Raw genomic sequence first — 24,378 nt, forward strand, 5'->3', positions numbered from 1 at the left:
CAAAAAACAGCTTCTACTTCTTTTCTTTCCAACACTAGTCACTCACAAACAAAACACAACCAAGGCCCTCAAAGACAACAGGCTCTTGATACCATTTGTTGGGTTTTTGATCACACAAAAAACAAAACAAAAGAACTAAAAATTTGTGTTGAAAGATGAAAAACAGGAGCAAAACAGATGTTGAAGGAGAAACTTAAGCTGACTTCTCTCATTCATCAATATTGTTTAAAGAAAAATGTACATATATTAAACTATTACATTGAAAGAGCAATTAATTTTCTGAAAAGTAATTTGCACAAAAATAGCTCAATAGTAACCTGCTGCTGTCTAAAGCTGCTTAGGTTGACTAACTTTATCCAGGCAGAAAAGTTGTCAGATTAGATACAGGTCGCCTGTTACACAAAAAATAATTCATCCGGATAACATATGGTACTTTTGCATGTTGTTGTATTTCATCCGGGTAACGTATGTATGCTGTTTGTTGCCACCTTTTAACACTAAGGTCCTAATCAGGATTACATTAATTGAATTAATCAAATTTTTTTATTTGTTAATCGTTAATCAAATTAAAATTTATTTAAAATAAATTAATCAAATTGAAATATTTTGAATTATTTTGTCAGTTAATTAAAATTTATATGTTTTTATTTTTGTTTGTTAAAACAAGTATAAAACATATTTAAAAAATTGATAAGATTTATTTGACTGAATTAACCGAATTAAAACTACATATAATTTGTATTATTAATTATTAAGTTCAATTAATTTGATTAATTGCTTGATTTCAAATTAAATTAATCGATAACCGAACTTCTAAAAAATTATTAACTGACCTTCGATCAAATTAAATCGATTAACTGACCAATTAACTGGATTAGATCAATTCAATCAATTAATTTAATTTTAACTAAAATTTAAACATCCATGAGTCTTTAATCAATAAATCAGTTTGTTTTGACATGGCAAATTTTTGTTTGCTTCAGTTGCCACTTGCCTTTTGAATGGACATGGCAAAAAAGAGAAAAAAAAATGGAAAGTAATGCCTTAGTTGTATAAATGGTCTATGCTTTCGACAAGCCTCTTTATTCTCTTTCTCAAGACGCCCCAAGAGGAGAGCAGGACTTGGTTTTTATTTTGGATCCTCGGCAAGTCGGTGATGCCAAGTGGTGTTAATAGGCAGACGGCAGCCTAGGGTGATCACGGTGGTGCAAGTCGGCTACGCAAGTGGTGCATAAAAAAATTTGTAATTTTCTTTTTGAAAATATTAATTCCTAAAATTAAATTAGAAATAATAATAACAACTATACGTAAGCATGAAAAATGTCATTAGCACTTTGCAATATTTATATTTTTGGTAAATTATACGGTTTTGTTTCCATCACAATTAATTAAAAAAATGTTATAATTTTAATTTTTTATTTATTTTATTAAATTATTTAAAAAATTTTATTTAAGGTTTTTTTTAAATTTTTATCGGTAAATTTCACAAAATGATTCGATAATTGATGCAATGGATCAGTATTCATCGAGAGAACATATCTTAGATTCAATTCGATATGACTGTCAATATCAAAGATTAAAGAAAAAATAATTACAAATGTCAATTAAATTATAAAATTTTAAAGAGTCATTTTACTATTATATTAATTCATAATTTTATAATTTTTAAAAATAATTAGAAAGCAATTTTACCGGTGGGTGCTGAAGACGAATGCGTACCCCTTGGATCGTGGCAACAACAAATTATAATGATTAAGCTAGCCACATTATCACAATAATTATCAGTAATTATCAAGACAACGGCCTTAATTGATTTATTTTTTTTCATTATGGACGGTATTGAATGTGCTCTTCTTTTTGAAGATTTAAAAAAAAAATTAAAAAGTTTTTTATGGTAAAAATATGCTATTGGTTCTCTATTTCTATATTTAAAAGTTAAAAACTAAGTTCTATTATTTTTATCTAAAAAACATAATTCAATTATTGATATTTTTTATTTTGTCCTCAAAATTTATTGATTAAGCTGCTCAGGTTGCTTAAGCATGTAAAATCGACAATTTCTTTTTTAATATTATCAATTGTAATGATTAGGCTATAATTTTAAACTAAAAAAAGGTTTAATTTTAATTTTAATGTATTAACTTTATAAGTAGAAAAATTAAATCTCAAATTATATACAAAATAGAAACATTAACCGCATATTTTGATTACTGCTTAAACTCTTAAGCCTTTCATTTAATCTTAAATAAAATCATTTTTAAGACCTTTAGATATTTTTATTTACCTTATTAAAATCTTCATTTATCTGCATTGTGATTTAACTGACAATGTGTAGAAATGTATTAAATATTAATTGGATATTGGGAAATTGACCATGTCAAATTTTTTTTGAAGAGTATGGTGTTTTAGGTTTAAATTCTATCTTGCACGTATTTTTTAAAATATCATATATATAGAAAATAAAATATTTTCATGGTAATATTTTTTACTTTGTAAAAAAAAATGCTGATAATTTTTTAAATTTATTTATACTATATAATAAACATTTGATTAAGTTGGTGTCATGACTCAATCGACCACTAATTCAATTGTGTAATGATAAAAATACTTTTACTTTACAAAGTAACTTATATTATTTTAATAGTATTTTTGTCACTTTAAATTTTTTATATATAAAAATAAGAAAAATATTCCTATATAATTGGATTTGAATCCATGTTTATAATTTTTTACATTTATAATTTATTATTCAATCAAAATCTTATTTGTTCTTTGTATCAAATTTTAATAAATATAATTATTATATAATTCTCTTTTTTTTATTCATTGTGGGTGATCCAACAACAAATAGTATAAATAATTGTAAGCGTAGATAGCAACTGTAGATTTGGTTGACCCAATGCGGAGAAGGAAGCTTTTAAAGCCCACTTTACAATGGGCCCCAAAATCATGTGACTGACACACATTGGGTTGCCTTGTCCCTTCAAATTAAATTTCTTGGATTTTAGTTAAGTTCATTAAATAATTAAATTTGTTGTGTCTTTAAAATTTGCTTGAGGTCTTGAATTTGATTCTCATATTTTGGGATTTTCTGATTTAATTTTTAATTTTGTGTTATGCCCAATTTGAGTCTTTGGGCTTTTTTTTTTAAATTTTGTTAATTTATTAATAAGAATTAGTTTATTAGTTGGGTGGTAAGGTGTTTATTAATTTACTCTTTGGTCTTATTTAGGTCCCTTTGCAAGCAAATTGGAATTATTTTTGCTAATTGGTGATATCGCCTAGGTGGAGGAAGTTGGATGGGATTGAAATTCTAGGGGAGTTTCTTTAGGGATGATATCTGATTCAGTGGGTAGGTTTTATTTGATTTTAGATTTTTTTTTAAATTTCCTAAAATTCTGCTATCTGCGCCCATTGTTTTCCCAAACTTCTTTCACGTTATTTTCTTCTTCGTTCTCCTTCTTGTGTCGTTTTCATTTTCTTTTCTTGTCTCTTGTTCTTGTGATTTTATTTTTGCGTTCTATCATCGCTGTTGTTCTGCATTTTGTCATGCCGTTAGTCTTTCGAACGATTTTGGGTAAGTGTTCTTTACTGTGTTGTTATAAAAGATTTTGGGGTTTTGATTTGGGATTTTTCTTTGTGATGGGTTTCTATTAATGGTGAAATCTTTCGTTCTAGGAGAGGAACGTATGGTGTTAGACGAACCTCCAGCGAATTAAGTCTTCTAGTCAGTTTGGGCTGCTCGCTGCTGTTATTCATATGGTAAGTATGCGTATATGGAATTTGGGATTGTTTTCCCTTAAGAAAAAAGTGGATTTAATTGGATTTAGTGTGATTAAATCGAAGTTGTAATCGTTGTGTTTTGGTGTCGTTTGTTGGATTCAAAGTGATTGAGTGGTGAACTAGAATTAGTACCATGTGTGGGAAACTAATCCGAAATTTCACTCGAAACTCGAGAAAATTGTGAAACAATGGCAGTTTTAAAACTGCCCAATGCCACAAGTACGTGTGTCAGGCCGTATATGATTAAATAGCTTGTGTAATAGGCCATGTGAACACATGGGCTAAGTTTTTAGGTCATGTGGGCCAGCCGTATGGGCCTTTTGCCCCAATTTTGAGGCTTGAATAGGGGCTGGTTAAGGGACTCAGAAATTGTGTCCTTAGACATTATGTAGTCCCGAAAAAGCGTAAGTTTCAAATAGGTATGTGTAGGAAGCATATTAAGTAGGTTTCGGTAAGTATATTAATATCATATGATATGATATGCTTTATAAGTATTTACGTAAACCATGCAAGTTACATGATTTGTGAGTACCTTATGCTATGTTATGTTCCGTATAAAAAGGTATGTGTATGCATGCCATACGATCTAAGTTATATGTATGTACAATATTCTGTCTATGTTTTGGGGTGGGATTGATATGATGGAGGAAATGCTACATGGCAATATCTACTGCAATTATAGCGGCTAGATTGCAAATTTCTTTTTGGTAGCTCAGCTGCGTATTTATGAGTGGCGTACTGCCATGTACTAATGTGATTGGACGGATGAACTCTTGTAGTTTTAATTGGTGTGGTTGGTTGAATGGAGATGGTGTGTAGAGGATGGAAGTAGGATGTGGTATGAGATGATATATTATAAGATATGTTCTAACATGAAATTTGATATGATATGTATAAGATATGTTCTGAAATGGAATCTGATATGCTATGATACGTTCTGGTATATATTTATATTGTTTTGTTTGTGTGGGACATATCACACACTGGGCGTAAAGTTCACGTGTTTGTTTGTTTCATTTCAGGTGATCTTCAGACTTAGCATTGGACAGCGATACAGGACCTCGGTTTCCACGCTTTTGGTTTAGTACGTTCCGGACTGATATTTTTTATGGACTTTTACAGACTTTTGGAACGTTTTAATTTTGTTTGGGATTTCAAATTTTATTTTGGTGTTTGGTTCTGTAAAAATTATGGTTTTTAATCAGTATTTAAAACAAGACGACAAAAAATAAACTAGGGATAAATAAGACCAAGTTGCTAAAAGGGTTTCGAAGCCAAATTTTGTTGAAATTCGCTAGAATGTTTTGTTTCGTAAAGAATTACGTAAGTTGGATCTGTTTTAGTAAAAGCTATTAAATAGGGGTTTTACCTCAAAATACTCACGGGTTTTCGAAAATCGATACGTTTTCTATAAGATATATGAAATTGGATTTTCTTAAAGTTGGAAGAGGTTTTCACCAAAACTTAAGCATTAGGTAATGATGTAACCTCCACAATCTGACCGTACTGTCTAGGTCAGATTTAGGATGTTACACTTTAACGACATATTATTATGAAAGCAATTTAAGTACTGCTTGTTCAGTGACTTTGTTAAAAGTTGTTACCCTCTTAGGATGCAGTTAATCTCTTTGGGATAATATTTGTTCTCTCAATATACAAAATAGAAACATTAATTGCATATTTTGATCACTTTTTAAATTCTTAAACTTTTCATTTAGTCTTAAATAAAATTATTTTTTAAGACTTTTATATATTTTTATTTACCCTATTAAAATTCTCATTTATCCGCATTGTGATTTAACTGAAAATCTGTAGAAATGTATTAAATATTAATCGGATATTGGCAAATTGGCCATGTGAAATTTTTTTGAAAAATATTTATATTAAAAATAAATAAAATTTTAGTTGAAAGGATAAATTTGAGACATTGAATAGCATAGTGTTTTAGGTTTAAATTCTATGTTGCATGTATTTTTTTTTTCTAAATTATATATATAATAAAACACTTTCATAGTAAAATTTACTTTGTAAAAAAAAGAGTGTCAATAATTTTCTAAATTTATTTATATTATATAATAAACATTTGATTAAATTAGTGTCGTGACTCAATCGACCACTAATTAATTGTATAATAATAGAATATTCTTACTTTACAAAGTAACTTATATTATTTTGATGGTATTTTTGTCACTCTAAATCTTTTATATACAAAAATATAAAAATATTCCTATATAATTAGATTTGAATCCATGTTTATAATTCTGATCCTTTAAACTTTATTATTCAATCAAAATCTCATTTGTTATTTTTATCAAATTTTAATAAATATAATTATTAAATAATTCTTTTCTTTTATCTATAATTGTAGGCGTAGATAGCAACTGCAGATTTGGTTGACCCAAGGCGAGGATGGAAGCTTTTAAAGCCCACTGTCCAATGGGCCCCAAAATCATGTGCGCAATCTTTATTTATATCACAGTGACAATCATATGTGGAAGGCCGGTGCTTGATATATTAATATTTGAACAGACAAGGCGACTGGGATTGGTTAGAGATATAAGGGATTGTCGGCCACGTATCTACTGATACCACAGCAGTCTTTTGTTTTCTTTTAGACGATCGAGCCACGATTTCAAATAAAATATTCTATTATTATATTTCCTATTAATCGAATATGATTTTAACCACTGACTATGCATCTACGAAGCACTTCAGTTTTTCTTCAACTGCAATCATGTCTTGGTGCAAACATTTCAAACCCCAACACTAAACTATATATTATACATGACAATAATTGAAACTGAAACTAATTCACAGCGGTTGCTTCATGCTTGTCGGTATTCTATTAGTATTGCTATATATAACATCAATACTATCCTATAATTACCTTATACCATAATAAGTGTCATTATACGAGTACATCATTAAAGATTTCATTTTTAGGGATCATTCCTCTCCTCTCCTCTCTCCATTAGTGGTGAATCTAAGGAGCTGTTATGGATACCGACTCTTAAAATGTAAAATTATTATTTATGTATTTAATTTTTTTAAATATTTAAAATTAGTAAAGATAAAATTATATTTTTGTCTTCTTAAAATTATAAAATTTCAATTAAATCTTTTAAAATTTATAAAAATATAGACTACAAAAAATTAAAATTTTATTCGGTCCTCTTAAAAGATTGTTCTGGCTTCATCTTTACTCTCCATCTTTTTTATTTCCATTTTCCTAGAAAAACCCATCAACTAAATAAGTTCCAGGTCCCAACTTCTTTACTAAACTCAACCAACATATATTTTTGACTCTCCACTTATTCTAAACAAAATGAATCGATCAATACGATTACCAACCAAACTTTGCATCAATAATTAATGCATAATCGCCAATTATTAATTGGCACCCTTGCCAACTAAAAGAACTTGTCAAACATAATTGAAAGCTATTAAGGAACCAAAATTTTTTGTTCTCACCCCTCGCCATTTTGTGGGTGGGAACCCTTGCCATTTTGGTTTAAGCAAGGGTTGAAAAGAGTAAGTTCCCTAGCATCCATCATCACACACGTAGTATACTGGGTGCTGTATCATAGTAGGGCCAACTTTCAAATAAACAAAAAGCATATAAATTTAGAGTAAATGAATTTAAAACATATTTTAATTAGTATAATAATAAATAATGATAATTAATAACTACTATATTATGCTACTATTTTAGTATGTGATATAGTATTATATAATGTTATAATGTTTAACTATCAATGCATATATATAAACTATTAATATATTATATATGATATGATATAATATTATATAATATAGTAGGAGAGCTAACTTTCAAATATACAAAAGAGTATTAGAGTGTTTTCAACCATTATAATAAACAATAATATATAATGATAATTAATATATTATATATAACTATTATAGTATGTGATATAGTATTATATAGAGTAATAATATATTTTAAAACCATTAATACATACATATATATAACTATTAATTGGTCCAAAATCAAAACCTAATTTACCAATCGATTTGACTGAATTGACTTGATTGGGTCAGTTAAATCGGTTTTAGTCCGCTAACTGTAATAGATGATACACTATTACATAATATGATAATACTATATATATATATATATTTGTTAAACAATTTAATTTTTTTACATAAAAGAAATAGTTATAAAATTTTTAATTTACATCAAATTTGACATGCATGATTTATATGTGACAGTTGAATAATTAAAATATTAATCGTACAAAGAGATACGAAAGAGTATAGTGTAAGTGGATCCCTCCCATAGTATATAACTATTACTAGAATTGTTAATACACACATGTGTGTGTGTATATATATATATAACCAGGGTAAACTATATAAATAGTCAACTAATTATTAGCGTGTTTATATTTTAGTCACTTAAGTTTAAAAATTACTATTTTAATCACTAATGTTATCGTAATTTAATATTTCAGTCACTCATTCATTAAATCAGTAACAGAATGTTGACATGGCCATTTCTTCATTGGCATAATAACAAAGTTAGCCTTCTATCAATTTGGTCCTAATTCAAAAAATTCAACAAATTTAACCCTCAACTTAACACAATATGTCAATTCAGTCTTGATTAATCTTAAAATTTTAAAAATGAAAATGAAAAAACCTTTAAAAAATAAAAAAATTTAAAGTTCATTTTTGATAAAAATTACAAATAAAATTATAAATAAATGAACACCCATTTTTTTCTTTTTTCTAACATGAAATTTATTTATTAAAATAATAATTTTGTAAATATTTTTTTTGAAAAGCCCACAAACACGATTAGCCTTTTTTCTCTTTTTTTTTAGTTTTATTTTATAAATAATAAATTATTTATTATATGTATGGTCTTGTTCTTTAGTCCTCGTCAAATTTGTTGAGTGTTGGGCTGTAATAGCCCGTTTTCAGTGAAATCGAAACAGTGGTTTTGGGACCACAAATCCGAGTCCGAAAGGAAAATTATTTTAATATTATTATTGCATGGTCTGCATTATGATAGAAATGTCGTATAAAAATTTCATTAAGAAAATTTTACCGATTGCATGTCTAATTAGATGGAAAGGACCAAATTGCATAAAATGCAAAAGTTGAGTTCTAGTAGCTATAGGTATCAAATAGCTATAGAATTCAAAATTTAAGTTCCTTATATGGAAAATAAACCATTTAGAGGATTTTGTAGATAAGTATGCTTAGTCATCAGTAGAAAATTAAATAAAGAAAAGGACTAAATTGAAAAGATGAAATAATAAAAGATGATATTTTAATTAAATAGAAATATCATCATTTTATATCATCTTTCTCCAAATTAAAAGACATTGAAACCCTAGCTATGGTGTTGAGTTCTAGCAAGACTTATTTGGCTTAATTAAATCCAGATAGACCAAATACAGAGTTAAACCGAGGAAAACAGAAAGTAGTGGATTAGTAACTTTTGTGTGCACGAACATTGTCGAGGTAAGTTCATGTAGCTAAATTATATTTATATTTTGAATTGAATGTTGTGTATGTGAATTAAATTGTGTAATTGACATGTATGAAAATTAAACACACATCCAAATATAACTGACAAGCATTAAGTCCCGTTTGAATAAATGAAATACGATGGATACGGGGTTCCCGATTGGTTGTGATCTTGCATGTGTTGCGGACACACCATAGCTCAAAAGAGCGTCTTATTATTAGCTCTCATGAGCTTCCCAATATATGGTTCTTGCGAGCTTCCCGTTAATAGCTCTTTGGAGCATCTCGATTTGGTTGTGATCTTACATATGTTGTGGACACCCTGTAGCTCTTATGAGTATCCCGATAAATGGCTCTTCACGAGCTTCCCGATTAAAGGCTTTTTGTGAGCTTCCCTATTAAATGCTCTTTGTGAGCTTCCCGTTAAAGGTTCTTCAGAGCTTCCCAATATTGGCTCATTTGAACCTTCACAATATTAGCTCTTATGAGTTTCCCGTTACATAGCTCACATGAGCTTCCAATTATATGGCTCGAAAGAGCTTCTTGTTTATGTGCTCGTATGAGCATTCCTGAATATAAATTGACGGATTATAGATTTTTACAGTTTGTGTGTACTACCCGGGTATCCATCGATATTTTAAATGATTCAACGGGCAAAATCCTGATATGAGATAATAAATGAATTAAAAGTGAAACATTATCTGTATATACACGAAATACATGGAAACTTGATATTGATGAGCTCATACATGATTATTGATATTCAGGTGAAATAAATGACTAAATTGTTTGATGAAGTTGTGTGTTTAGGTTATTAGCCAAATTGCTTGGACGTATTTTGAACGTTTATTTTAATAAAAATGAATGGTAAGTTAATTTTCCATTATATGAACTTACTAAGCATTAAATGCTTACTTTTTTTATTTCCTCTATTTTATAACACTCGAAAGCTCGTAAAGGTTGGAAGTCGGTCAGAGTCGCATCACACTATCCCTCGGACTTTTCAGTATATTTAGCAAACTAATGTTGGTTATAATGGCATGTATAGGCTAAATATGACCAATGATGGCAATGTAAATGTTTGGTTGTAACTAGCCATTCGAATAGCTTGTGAAAGACATATTTTGATGTGTTTATATATGGTTTATTTGTGTTTGATGAGCCTTTGAATTGGTTAAATGATGGAAATCATATAGGCTCATTATTAATTGGTTTGAGTTAGTATAATTGTTAAGATATGCATGAATGTGAATTTGGTCAATTAGGAAAAATTGAATGCTTGGACATATGGATAATATGTATTAAACTTGATTTTGGCTTGGTTTGAATGATTGGTATTGCCTTGTTAATGTGTTAAAATGTTGATGTAGGTGGAAGACAAATTGGGTGAGAAAAGTGGCCTATTTTCGTCCACACGGGTGTGCACACGGCCTAGCACATGGGCGTGTGATCTGGCAGTGTGTCCCCTGCATCTTAAAAATTGAGAAAAAAAATGCTCAAAATTATCCACACAGCCTAACACAAGAGTGTGTGGCTTGGCTATGTAACCCAAGTTAGTGAGTTACACGGGCATGGACATAGGCTGGGACACAACAGTATGCCCTATTTCGAATGCCTACACGGCTTGAGGCATGAGTGTGTCTCTTGGCCATGTAAACCACGTGGCCTGGCCACACGGGCGTTTGGCCCTTGCACCTAGTAAAAATTTGAAGTTTTGCGAAAATTTTTCTGAGTTTTCGATTTAGTCCCGACTTGATTCTAATGCATATTTTGGGCCTTGAGGGCTGTTATAAGGGACGATATGATTTATTATTATTAGTTTATGATGTGAATGTGTAATGATATGAAATTGTCTATATTTAATTATGTAAATCTCAGTAACGCTCCATAACTCTATTTTAGCGACGAATAAAGGTTAGGGGTGTTACATGGGCACCGCCTTTGCCCATAACTACTGGCACCATTAACTCTTACACCAAACTCCTTGATTTTTACATCCTTGGTCATCGTGTCATTAAACTAGGAATTGATTTTTTTTATCATACCTTTTATATTTCAAATTTGATTGAATTAACAAACGATGATTTTTATAATGCAATATAATTTAAAAATGAAACACAATATTAAAGCTTTGACATAATCTCCTTATCATATTAGAAAAACATCAACTTCATACAATAACAGAGCCAAATTTTTCGATACAAGATAATACATTTCAAAGATAAATCCTAATTCCCTAAACCTTAATTACATAAACCCATAATCCTATGCGCCTCCATCATTCTTTGGTTTAATCTCCTTACAATCATTGGAATGGAGTCGATACATACAATCATTCGAAAACCCATTTATATCAAAATTCCTCATCCATAGAAAATAAGGTGAATTTGAATTTTTCACGTAGATATGATTACCCGTAATCAGCTAGGAAGTTCTCTTTGCACCATTTTTTACGACGCCCTTCACAAATTCTTTGGTTAAGATCTCTTACCATTTTTTTCTATTTTTCTTGTTGGAAGATAACATCAACCACAATCTATCCAACCTAACTTTATGTTCTACGTATATAAATATTTCTCTAAGAAAATGATATTTCTGAATTTCCCACCTAAGACCAATATAACATGACTAAATTAACTCCTACATATTAAGGTTCACAACAATTATGTGGGAAACAACGTAGTCGTTGTTCAAGTTCATCCTATAATTCTTAATTTTTCTACCAAAGTGTCAACAACTTCTCATTGTTGTTCAATTCTTACCTTTTTCACAGTTCAAATAACCCTAGTCATTTTCCTCTACACAATAAAGCATTATCTTTATTACAATATATATCCTAACCCTAAACCATCTAACCATTTCAAACTAATCATATTTCATAAATTCTAAACCCTATTATCTCATGTCACAAAAAAATTCACATAATATAATTTTATTCTATTTGTAAACCATAAAAACTGTAATATAATTACACTATAAAGTTTTCTTACCTTTTTTTTTTCTCGGAGCTTGCCTCTCCTAACATCGATCCTGAGAAAAAAAATTACTTCCACCAATTAATACAATGATAACCCACTAAATATGTATAGCATTTGCAATTTTTTATATTAATTAGATATATTTATTTTTTTCTATACTATTGGAGAAAAAAAAGTCCAAATTAACATTTATAATTTTCTATATTTTTTACTTTAATAATTCCATTTTTGTTGAAAAAAAAGAGTAAACATTTACTATGGATATATCATTTACAATTTCCTATATTTTCTATGTAATTTTTTTACTAAAAAAAATTTAAAACATTTATAATTTAAATTTATGCATAATAATAAACTAATTTTTACCAAATAATTAATGGCTGGTTTTTTACATTTGGAATATTAACCTTTTTCTCTAAGCTAAATTATCTTCTAACAAATTTAATAACTCTCTTAACAAATAGATTTTTTTTTCAACTCTATTAACCTTTTTTTTTCATTCTCTTTACTTTCAGCTTAATTTTTTACTACCCACAACTAACATTTTTTTTTTCACTTCGAAGCAATTTCTTTTAAAAAAACTGGGGTTTTTAAACACCTCTATGTATAGTCATGTCGAACATCAAGGAGAAGAGGTTTTTGTTGCCTAGGAAGCCTAAACTGGTAGCCGCCATTTTGATTTAGGCTTCCTAGGTAACATAAAATCCCTGTTACAACACCTACACCGACATGATAAACTATTGGAAACCCAAATTAGTGTGTTGGTTGTCGATTTAGGGTTTTGAGGTGCCTTATTCATATTCGACACACTAGATACATCAATTTCAACCAAAGTTATTAGTTACCATGCCGATTTGGGGTTCTATGCATCTCTCATATTATTTTGGTAAAAAAACCTATATCATACCAGTAAATAATCTATTTTTTGTATTATTTCAGAAAAAAGTCCAATTATATAGAAAATTTATGTAAAAATAAAATGAAACTTTAATTGAAATAGTAAAGTTGAAAGTTTAAAAACTATAATGTCTTAGGTGTTTTTATTAATTTTATATAAAAATAAAAAAACAATTCCATAATAAAATAATTTAATTGATAAAAATATCTTTTAATCAATTCTCAAATAAATTGATATTCAATTCGCTGAACGCATATATTGCGTGTGTTAGTTGAATTCACTTGACCCACCCCTAGATAAACTTTAATTATATATTTTTTTTATTTTCTTTATCAATAATTAATGAAGTCATTGTTAATCTAGAATTGATTGAAAAGCTACTATACTAATAAACGATATTGTAATGCCACTCTAAGTAGTCTTTTCTAATTACATTATTATATAGGAGAAGAAAAAAAACACGTTTATGAGGCCAACAAAAGTGCATCAAGTTTTGTTGACGTTCAATTAATGTCACGTGTCTTATTCTCTTACTTAATTTCCTGTTGTAATTAAGTTATCTGGGTTTTCATATTATTTACGATAAATAGATATCACATTTAATTATTTTTATATGTTTGAAAATCTTAATTTAAATAAAGATTTATTATTATTTGTACCTTTACACGTGGGTACCTTCAATCATAGAAGAAAACAAAATGACTTATTACACGTAGGTGGCAATCCTTGTGAATTTAAGATCATGGAACATTGGTTGAGATGTGAAAGGGATAAAGCCGGCAACAACTAACCAACCACTGTGCAAATAATATATGAGGATAAACTCTACTTAAAGTCACTAAACTATTAATAATTTTATATTTTAGTCATTCAACTTTAAAAAATTATGAAATGGTCACTGAACAGTTTTAAAGTTTTTATTTAAGTCATTGTCTTCACCAATTAAAAGTCTTCTTTTCCCTTCTCTTCTACAATTCAATTTTTTTTAATGAATTAGTTTCAAATATCATAAATCTGTGAACAAAAATTCAAATGACTTTCTTATCCAATCTCCATCACTAATTGTCTACTTATCTATAAGTATTGATCTATCACAATTGTAGAATGGTCACTTGAAGCTTGCTAGTTCGACTTTTAAAAAGAATTTAACAGCCTAGTAACTTAAAATAAAAAATTTTGAATAATTCAGTGACTTAAATGAATACTTCTGAATAATTCAATGATCAAACCGAAAAAAAAATTATTAATAATTTAATTACTTTACAATTTATTTATTTTTTCCTTTTTTGAAACATAACATTTATGTGTTGTATATATATTTAAGGACAAGGGTAGCGGCTATTTAAGAAATAAAGTATTTCATCATTATCGTTTTTTCCTTGAGACTGGATAGAACTACATAAGACGCCAAAAAACAGCAAAGCCGCAAAACAACAGAAACACCATCTCATGATGTAACAATGAACCATCATTAATCAGAAACCACCAAAATTAAAACATTGAATCCCATTCACCTCCAGCTTTCGCCTACAATACTCCAAAATAAAGCAATGAAATGCCTCCCATTAATTCCTAGTCAGGAACTTAAACTAAAGCACCAATATGATTCAATAACCCATATGTTGTAGCCATACCACCTAAAAGACCAAACTCAAACACCTGTTCTGCCCAAACTCACCCTGCTTTTCGCCATATTGACACATACAGAGCACCAATCGTCACTCTCAACATCCCCCTGTCAACCAATTTAAAGTCAACCATTCAATACAATAAGAATCAATATCCCATATGTACTGGGGGCGCAAACAATGATTCCAAGGCACATCTCCACACCAGAAAAGCCATACAAATCAAAAGGATTAGGAACCAATTTTCTTCATCAGCCATTAAAATTTTGTTATTTTTTTTAACTTTTTATGTTAATTTTGTAGTCTATATATTTAAGATTTGTGATCGCTCTTCCCAATAATCTAAAACAACAATCTAGAAATCTTATATACAATTTTCACGTGGTAAAAACAATTACATAGACTAAAAATTTTATCATACGTGTAAATATGTGGAGACTATGTATTTAAAACACATGTATATGTTTAAAAATAACATACAACAAATAATAAAATGTAAGGTTTGAAAGTGATAATAATAACATATAGGCAATATGTACATATTTAAAATAAAAAATAGTTTAAAATTTATGAGTAAAAAGAAATTTAAATAAGTAAATACATTAAATTAAGAATATTAAATGTACTTCAATTGTTTATAGATGATAGTAGCATAGACTCAAATCTCAAAATTTACAACTTTTTTTATTCTTTTTAAATAAGAAAAAGAAAAAAGTGCTATTGTCATTATATAACTTAGGGTCTATTTAGTTCACTGAAAATGATTTCCGGAAAATAAATTCTAAAAATTGATTTACCTTCTTAAAAAAGTTAATTTTTTTAATGTTTAGATGAATCTATGTAAAATATTCTCTATTATTTGACAGATTTCTTAAAAAATATTTCATAAAAGCTGGTTTTGCATATATTAAAAATATTTTTTAAATTTAAGTTCATTACAACGTCATTTTTTAGTTACATAACTACCAAGTGAGTATTTTTTATTTAAAAATGTAGCATCAACAAAATTAAAAAAAAAATTAACAATGTCAACAGTTGGACTTGACTTTCAAATCTAAAAAGTAGAGGGACTAAATTCTTAAAATTAAAAGTACAAAAACTAAATTACAAATTTGTGAAGAGTACATAGACTTATGACATATTTTAACATTTATACTACAAAACATTTATTTTCAACATATTTATAATTGTAATAAATATTTATTATCAAAATAGTAATATTGAATATTTTCAATAATATGTGAAGAATATTTTTAAAAATTAAAATTAAAATATTAAATAATTTATTAAAACAATAAATTATATTAATTATATTATTAATTTATTATATGACTAAATATAAATAAATAAATAAATATGCATGTTTAATAATATTAAAAAATATAATATTTTATATTAATAATTTAATAATTTTAAATATTTTTAAAAAATAAAATTTATTATTAATATAATAATATTAAGCTTGATTTAAGTTAATTTTTATATAAAAAATAAAATTACATATATATGAACTCTTTTTCAGAAAATGATTTATACTTTTCAAGAGGGTAAGTCCTTTTACAGGAAAATGGGTTATTCTACCTTGAATTTTAAGTCATTTTTTTGTTAACCAAATTATTTTCTGTGAAACAAACATAAGAAAATGCAGAAAACATTTTCTATAAAACATTTTACATGTAAACAAACGGACCCTTATTTCAAATATTTAAGGTTGTTTTAAAATTTTTTTTGACTGAATTGGTGTCAAGTTGATTCGTTACATCAACTTAATTACACACTTAAATAATATTATAGATATGAAATTATAATAGATTTTCTTTTAAAAAAATTATTTAATTCATAATTTAAGGGAAAAAAAACTATTTAGGCTCCACCAAGATAGTGTTTTTTTTTTATTTTCAAATTTGCCACTTTCTAAAGCTAATGTCCACTATTATATAGTTTTAATAATGAAGATATTAATTAATTGGTAAAATTTTCAGCATTATGCATTTAATTGAGTAATAGCATTGAAAATAAAGGGAAATAGAAATGGTGTTAACCGATGCATGGGGAGGACCACTAGCTCCACGCCACTAAACCAGCTGGCTTTGAATAGACCCATGGTTGATGTGGGCCAGCTACGAAAAAGTGACCCTGTTGGTCCCCAAAATTGGTCCCAAATATAGTAGTAGTACTAGAGGTTGCAAATTTGAAATAAGCAACGTGTTCCAAGTTTGGATAAAGTGGGGTTCATTTTAACATTAACCAATAACAGCCAACGGGGGACGCCTTGTTCAGTGGCATTTCATCACTAGAATTAACAACAAACTACGTACGATTATTTATGGAAGACAAGTAATTATTTATGTATTTAAGGAAGGGATCAATTTTACATTTTTATTTTATTTTATGAATTTGACCGTTAATTGTCATACATGTAAGCAACCCCAGTGGCAAAATATCATTCTAGTCCCTTTAAATGTTTGAAATTATAAATTAATTTAATGGTAAAAATACGCTTCCCCCCTCTAAGATGATAAAGTTTTAGTTTAATTTTAATTTTATAAACATATTATTACAAAACATTGCAAAATTTATGAAAAATCTTAAGAAATAATTGAATATAATTTAATTAATGCATATACTCAACTCGTGCCAAAACTAGTTAATATATATTTAACGGTTAAAAGTTTTTTTTACAAAATAAATAGTTAAAAAGATTTTATTTACCTCAAACGTAGCATACATAATTTATATGCATAAAACATGAAATTCAATGGTTAAATTATTAAAATATTAATCGTAAAAAAAGTTATGAAAGAGTGTAAAACCATGTTAATTTTGCACTAGTATAAGTGAATCTCTCCCCTTTATATATATATATGATTCTCTTAAGTTTATAATTTCTTTTTTGAATAATCTCATTATAAGTTCTGATCATATTTTTTTTTGATACAATGCCTAATATTACCCATAGCTCATCCCTAACCCATAAATAGGAGGGTAATGTGCTTTAACGCATTTGAATCTACGTCTTCCTACTTTGGCAACAATGTACATACCAATCGAGCTAAAATTCAATCGACTTTAAGTTTATAATTTTATGCCCAATCAATAATAATTTTTTTTACTACTTCTGATTTTAAGGTTTATTTGAATATATATACAATTAATAGAGATAATAAAAGTGTGCATAATGAAATTAAAATGTATTTAATAATTAAAAAATTTGGTTGAGTAGTAAATTTAAGGTTTTATTAATATAATTAGTATAGGTTCAAATCATGCCATATTCATATTTTATTTTGTCTTGTTTTAAAATTACAAACATCAAAGTAACTCAAATAATATAACTTTTTTTAAATACGAAAGGACATTTTAATACCTAGTGTCCTGTTGACTTGTGGTACCAACTCAATCAAGGGTTTAAATAATAGTGCACAATTGATGGAGGTAATAAAATATGAATTATAAAAATAAAATTAATAAAAAAATTAAAATAAAGCTTTGGTTTAGTAGTAAATTTAAAGTTTTCCAAATGTAATTGGTGTGAGTTCAAATATCGTCATTTGCATATTTTTTATTGTTTTTAATAAAAAGATTAAAATACCCTCGAATAATATAATTTATTTTAAATACGAATGACATTTACATAATTTCATTAACCGAGTTGGACTTTGGTTGACTCGTGACACCAGCTCAATAAAAAACTTAAATAATAGTATAGATTATAAGTAGTTTGTATTCTCGTGCGATACATGAGTCGGTTGTATATATATAATATTTTACATTTAAAACTCAATGTAATTTATGTAAATATAATATAATATATTTTACATTTAAAATAATTTTCCAAAACCATTTTCGATTCTATATGTAATGGAAAAAAAGAATGAAATTATTGATGTTGTTTCCATGAAAGTATATAAAATGGATTTTTAAAAAGTTAGAAAGCCATGATTTTTTTTTGGTGTGAGAGATTTTAATCTCAATCAAACATTAAATTTGTCAAAAATTTGTCCAGAATATTATTATTATTATTATTTTTTGTTTTTCATTGTTATGAGATTTATAAACATGATGAAGTATGTATATCTTTTGAGGGAAAATTAAACGAGTTTGATGTACTTATATTAATTTTTTTGATTATTGCGCATATATTTATATGTACTTATATTAATTCTTTAATTATTCCACATATTTGGTAAAGGATTATTTGTAGAAGCCTTTATGGTATACACTATTCATTAATTATTTAAGTACAAGAATAATTTTTTTAAAATATTATAATCATTTTCATCTTTTAATTGAAAATATTTAATAAATATAATATATATATATATACATGCATTATTGTAAAGTACTATTCAAATATTTTTTTATATTAGTTGATGATAATAATTGTATTTATTAAGGATGTTTAAGTTTATTATATTTAAGTAATTAGCTCAACATTGATTACTAATTTATAATTATTTCATGAGAATAGTTATGTAACACCTTAAATCTGGCCTAAACGTTATAGTCAAATTTGGAGTTACTACATAAAACAATTGACAATTTAATTTTTGGTATATTTTGAAAATTGACAGAAACTCTTAAAATTTCGGATAATTCGAAAACGTATCTTCCTTAACTATATTATTGAAAATGTGGTTTTTGTGTAACTAGAAAATCATCATAAACTTTCAAAATCTTGAATTTATTCAAAGTTATATCTTATCGTACTATTTTATTAAAACGTTGTTTATTTGTATTTAAAAAAAACTTATAATTTTTACAATAGAAACTTCTTAAAAAGTGATATTTGAAAAAAAGCAGTTCGTTGTTGAAAATCTTTAATTTTGCAGAAAAGCGAATTTTATCAACTAAAACATTTGAACAATATTAAGCAAACTACAGAAATAAAGTTTAAAATCTAAAACAGTCCAAAAAGTCCATAGTCCAAAATTTATAAAACTCAAATACCAAAATTTAGATAAATTGAATTTAAATATATTATAACATTAACGGATCTCCCGATTGCACTGACCCGCCTAAGCCTGGGAATTACTTGAATATATCAGTCAGACAAAAGGTGAATTTTCGAACTCAGTGTATAATGTATAACTTAAAACAGTTAATGCATAATAGATAGATTTATCAGAAACAGATTCATAACAAGCAGAACAGATATAGTCATATGATCCTACCCCCAACTGCTACACACCAATTCCGACCATATAGACCCTACGAAAAGTCCACGGTAGATCGGAACAATGTGTACGTCCCTAGGAGGAATTTCAAATTTTTGGGCTCACACGGCCTCACCCATGTTTGTGTGGTCTATACGACTCAAAATAGCCCAGGTTGTGTGTCACGCACAGTCAGGCACACAGTCGTGTGGCATTAATAGACTGCTTTTTCAACTCTCGCCAATTACTGTTTTTCGTGTTTCTCAATACACACCTGGATATTTTCTGATGTAATTCCACAACCGAATAATTCCACACCTAAGTCAATAACTAACACAACTTAACTCAGTAGTAGTTTGCAAATTTAAACGAACATTGTTCACAAATGACTAATAAAACCCTTGCCACTAAAGGGGTAACAATTATACAAAATTTAGGTCGTTGAAGGATCACCAATCGTCTCACGAACGTCCCCTAAAACGAACAGAATTAATTAGTTAATCCAAAATACTCCATTTGCACCACAACTCCGAAATTCAACCAACACACATGCTTAACGAACACTTGCAATGACTAAATCGAGTAAAAGCGATAAACTATACCTTCGTGAACTGAAAACCAAACAAAAAACGGATTGAAAAATATTTACAAAAAATTAAAATATGGAATGCAAGGATTGAAAGCACCAAACGCCACGAAAGGAACAAGAACCGACGCGAGAGGCTAGAAGGAGAAACAAAATTGGATTGAAAAAGAAACAAACAAATTGCACAAGTAAGGAATATGTAAAACCGCGTGAAGTGGTGGAAACATGGGTCAAGGGAAAAAGTGAAATAAAATCGAAACAAATTGTTTCAAAAATAAAAGGATGGAACAATATTTTTAATTTATATATTTTACTTTTTTAAAACAAAACCAATTTTAAACAAAGTCAAAATTCTAATAACTAATCAAGTTTTTTTCCACATATAGAGTTCAATTAGACCACAACTACTACCAACATGCTCATAAACTAGAAACAAAAATTAATTACATTTTCTAAAACACTATAACTTGAATCAAGTTTGTTGATTGTAGTAAATTTCATTATTAGTTAAGTTGAAAATTTTTTCTTTATTAGAAATTGTAGAGTAAAATTTAAAGGGTATAATTTAAGAGTAAAATTATGATTTCTGTAACATGATAACTTGCCACAAGTCGATAATTTATAACGACAAATAGCTAATATTTAATCATGCCATATTGGATTACATTTCATAATTGTAACTTTAAATTACTATAGTCTATATATGTTAGACTGTATTTTTATATAAAATCTTTAAATAAAACTAAACCAAATGTCTAGGAATCAAACTTAGCATTAATAAATATGTATGTAATAGGCCAATTTAGCTCGGGCTCAAACCAAATCAAATAAAAAAAAATAACAGTCCAAAGTTCAATTTCAAAACAAAAAAAGAGAGCCCAAATGGCCCAAATATAAAAACCTAAAGGCCCAGTGGCCCAAACTATATTACAGAAAGCTAGAAACCCTAGGGTTTCTGGCGTCGCTCTCCCCTCGAAGGCGTACCACCCGAGGCCCCCCTTTGTCACTCGAGGTTTGACGCCCCTAACACCGTTGCACCAAAATGGCAAAGGTGTAAGTCCCATCGCCTTCCGTTGACAGTGCTAATACTTGTAAAAAAAAGAATGGAAAAGGACAGAAACAAGGGCAAAAGAAACCGAAGCAAAAATAGTAGAAACAGAAGCAACAATATCGACAAAATAAAAAAAATGTATAATAAACAGTATAAATGTAACACCCCTAATTCACATCCGTTATCGAAATAGGGTTATGGAGCATTACCGGAATAAACAGATCAAATACAAACATTTCATATTATTTAACATTCATGTTAGATATTATTCATAAAGTCCCTTATATAAGTCCTCGAAACAGACATTAGAAACAAGTCGAGACTAAACCGGGTACTCAGAGAATTTTTCGTAAAATCTCAAAATTTTTTTCCAACGTGTAGGAGACACACGCCGGTGTGGTCAGGCCGTGTGGCTCATACTATCACAAGTTATATAATGGCATGTATTGCTATACTTGTACTTGCTACGTTAGTATGAGAATCGGCTAAATTGTAGCTCTGGTACCAATAAATGTAACAACCCTAACCCATATCCATCGTCGAAATAGGGTTATGGAGCATTACCAGAATAAACAGATCAAATACAGACATTTCATATTATTTAACATTCATGTCAGATATTATTTAGTAATAATCCATAAATATTACAAGTGCATTAGTTAAGCCAAATGGCATCATGAGAAATTTATAATGCCCGTACCTGGTTTTAAAGGTTGTTTTTGGCACATCCAACTCTATCACCCGTAACTGATAATAACCAGAACGGAGATCAATATTTGAGAACTGTAGCACCTTTCAACTGATCAAACAGATCATCAATGCGAGGCATTGGATGCTTATTCTTAATTGTGACTTTGTTGAGCTATTGGTCATCAATACACGATTTTAGAGATCCATCCTTTTTCTTAACAAATAGAACCGATGCACCCCATGGTGAAAAACTTGGTCGAGCAAAGCCTTTGTCAGTCAGTTCTTGCAACTGTGCTTTTAACTCTTTTAATTCAGTAGGAGCTATTCTGTAGGGTGCTATAAATATCGGTGCTGTCCCTGGAATAAGATCTATAGAAAATTTAACCTCTCTGACCAGTGGTAATCCAGGTAACTCCTCTGGAAACACATCAGGATATTCACAGATAACTAGCACTGATTTAATCTTCGATTCAGACACTTTAGTATCCAACACATAAGCAAGATAGGCATCATAACCTTTTCTGACATATTTCTATGCTGACATGACTGATACCATATTAGACAAATCATCTAATTTATCAGATTCAATACAGAGTAATTCACCGTTCTGACATTTCAACACAATATGATTATGTTTACAATTTACCACTATATCATGCTAAGTTAACCAGTCCATACCTAGAATCACATCAATTTTGTCAAATGACAATAACATCAAATCAGTCAAAAAATAGAAACCCCGTATCATTAACGGACAATTCTTACAAATTCTATCCACTATAACATACTGGCCCAGAGGGTTCGATACTTTAGCCACGAATTTAGTGGACTCAACAGGTAAATTTTTATTATTCACTAAATTTGGGCAAATATATGAATGTGTCGAACCAGGATCAATTAAAGCAATTATATCAGTATCAAGAAGAGAAAAAGTACTAGTGACAACGTCGAGTGCAGAAGCATCTTCACGTGCACGAATAACATATGTTCTTGCTGGTGCTTGTACATTAGATTTCACGATTGAATCTTTTGTTATACCTCGACTACCACTGACATTGCTGGGGTTACGAGGTGGTCTACCTCTGGTAGCTGTATTGCTCGGCTTTGAAGTTTGAACAGTATCTTTTTCAACTTTCTCTGGGCAGCCTTTGAGATAGTGATCATAGGTGTATAGCCCAAATTATGCCCGGCCCAAAACCAAACTCTAGACCCAATTACAAAACCCAAATCAGCCCACAACCTTAACTAATTTTCAGCCAAAAAGGAAAACCCTAGCCACCAAAGTCTGTCACCACCCACACCTCCACTTGCTCCTCTTGCACCTGCAAAAGAGAAAAAGGAGAAAAGACAACAACAAATAATAATAAAACTTATAAAAAAGGGATGGCTATAAGAAAGCCATTTGAAAATCATGAATGGGGGGGTTGGATTCTATCTCATTCGGCTAAAAATAGAAGCCGAAAGCAATTGTAAAAAAGGGGATCCCCATTCTTGTGCACAGGCATATTTCAGAAATAAAAGAGCAAATTTCAGAAATAAAAGAGAAAAACAAAAGAAAAAGGTTACGTTTTTTTAATTTTTGATTTCCTCTTTTTTTTTTTCTTTTTTTTCATTTTTGATTTTGCTTTTAAGCTTCAAGAACAAGAAATAAAAAGAAGAAGGGGAGAAAACTTACCCGAACCCCTGGGTCACACCGTCGGTTGTTCCCTCCATCGTCGGAGCCGAACCCAAAACGGGTGGAGATCCCTTCATTTTCGGGTTTTCTTGGTTCAAAAATCTTAGCCTTCATACATGGTTGAATCGGGGGCTAAACACCCACCCTTGAGCATTGCCAGCCACCGATACGGTGGTGGCGCGGTGATGCAACGACGGCGGGCTCACGATTGTCGGTAAGAGAGGAGAGGGAGAGAAGCTTTAACGTTCTAGCTTTTTTTTCTTTTCTTTTATGAAATTAGGGCTGAAATAATAAAGAGAATGGGTGTTTTAAACACCAAACAAAACGGTGCCGTTGGTGGGGATGGGGATTCATGTATCCTCAATTATTGGGATATTTCCCATTTTGGTCATTCCATTTTTTTATGATTTTCAATCAGTTTTTTTAAGTATTTTAAA

At 29.0% G+C, this 24,378-nt stretch overlaps 1 long non-coding RNA gene across 2 annotated transcripts; it reads left to right on the forward strand.

Moving 5' to 3' along the window:
- The first annotated feature begins 2,999 nt into the window (after positions 1-2,999).
- LOC107928740 (uncharacterized) lies at positions 3,000-6,470 on the forward strand. Of its 2 annotated transcripts, XR_001692703.2 has the most exons (4): positions 3,039-3,577; positions 3,679-3,762; positions 4,806-4,867; positions 6,152-6,470. It is a non-coding gene; the product is annotated as an uncharacterized lncRNA (long non-coding RNA). The 2 variants fall into 2 exon arrangements; XR_001692702.2 differs by lacking the exon at positions 6,152-6,470 and having other exon boundaries at positions 3,000-3,577; positions 4,806-5,046.
- Positions 6,471-24,378: the final 17,908 nt, after the last annotated feature.

The sequence above is a fragment of the Gossypium hirsutum genome, chromosome A12 (genome assembly GCF_007990345.1).
Source record: "Gossypium hirsutum isolate 1008001.06 chromosome A12, Gossypium_hirsutum_v2.1, whole genome shotgun sequence".
Lineage (NCBI taxonomy): Eukaryota > Viridiplantae > Streptophyta > Magnoliopsida > Malvales > Malvaceae > Gossypium > Gossypium hirsutum.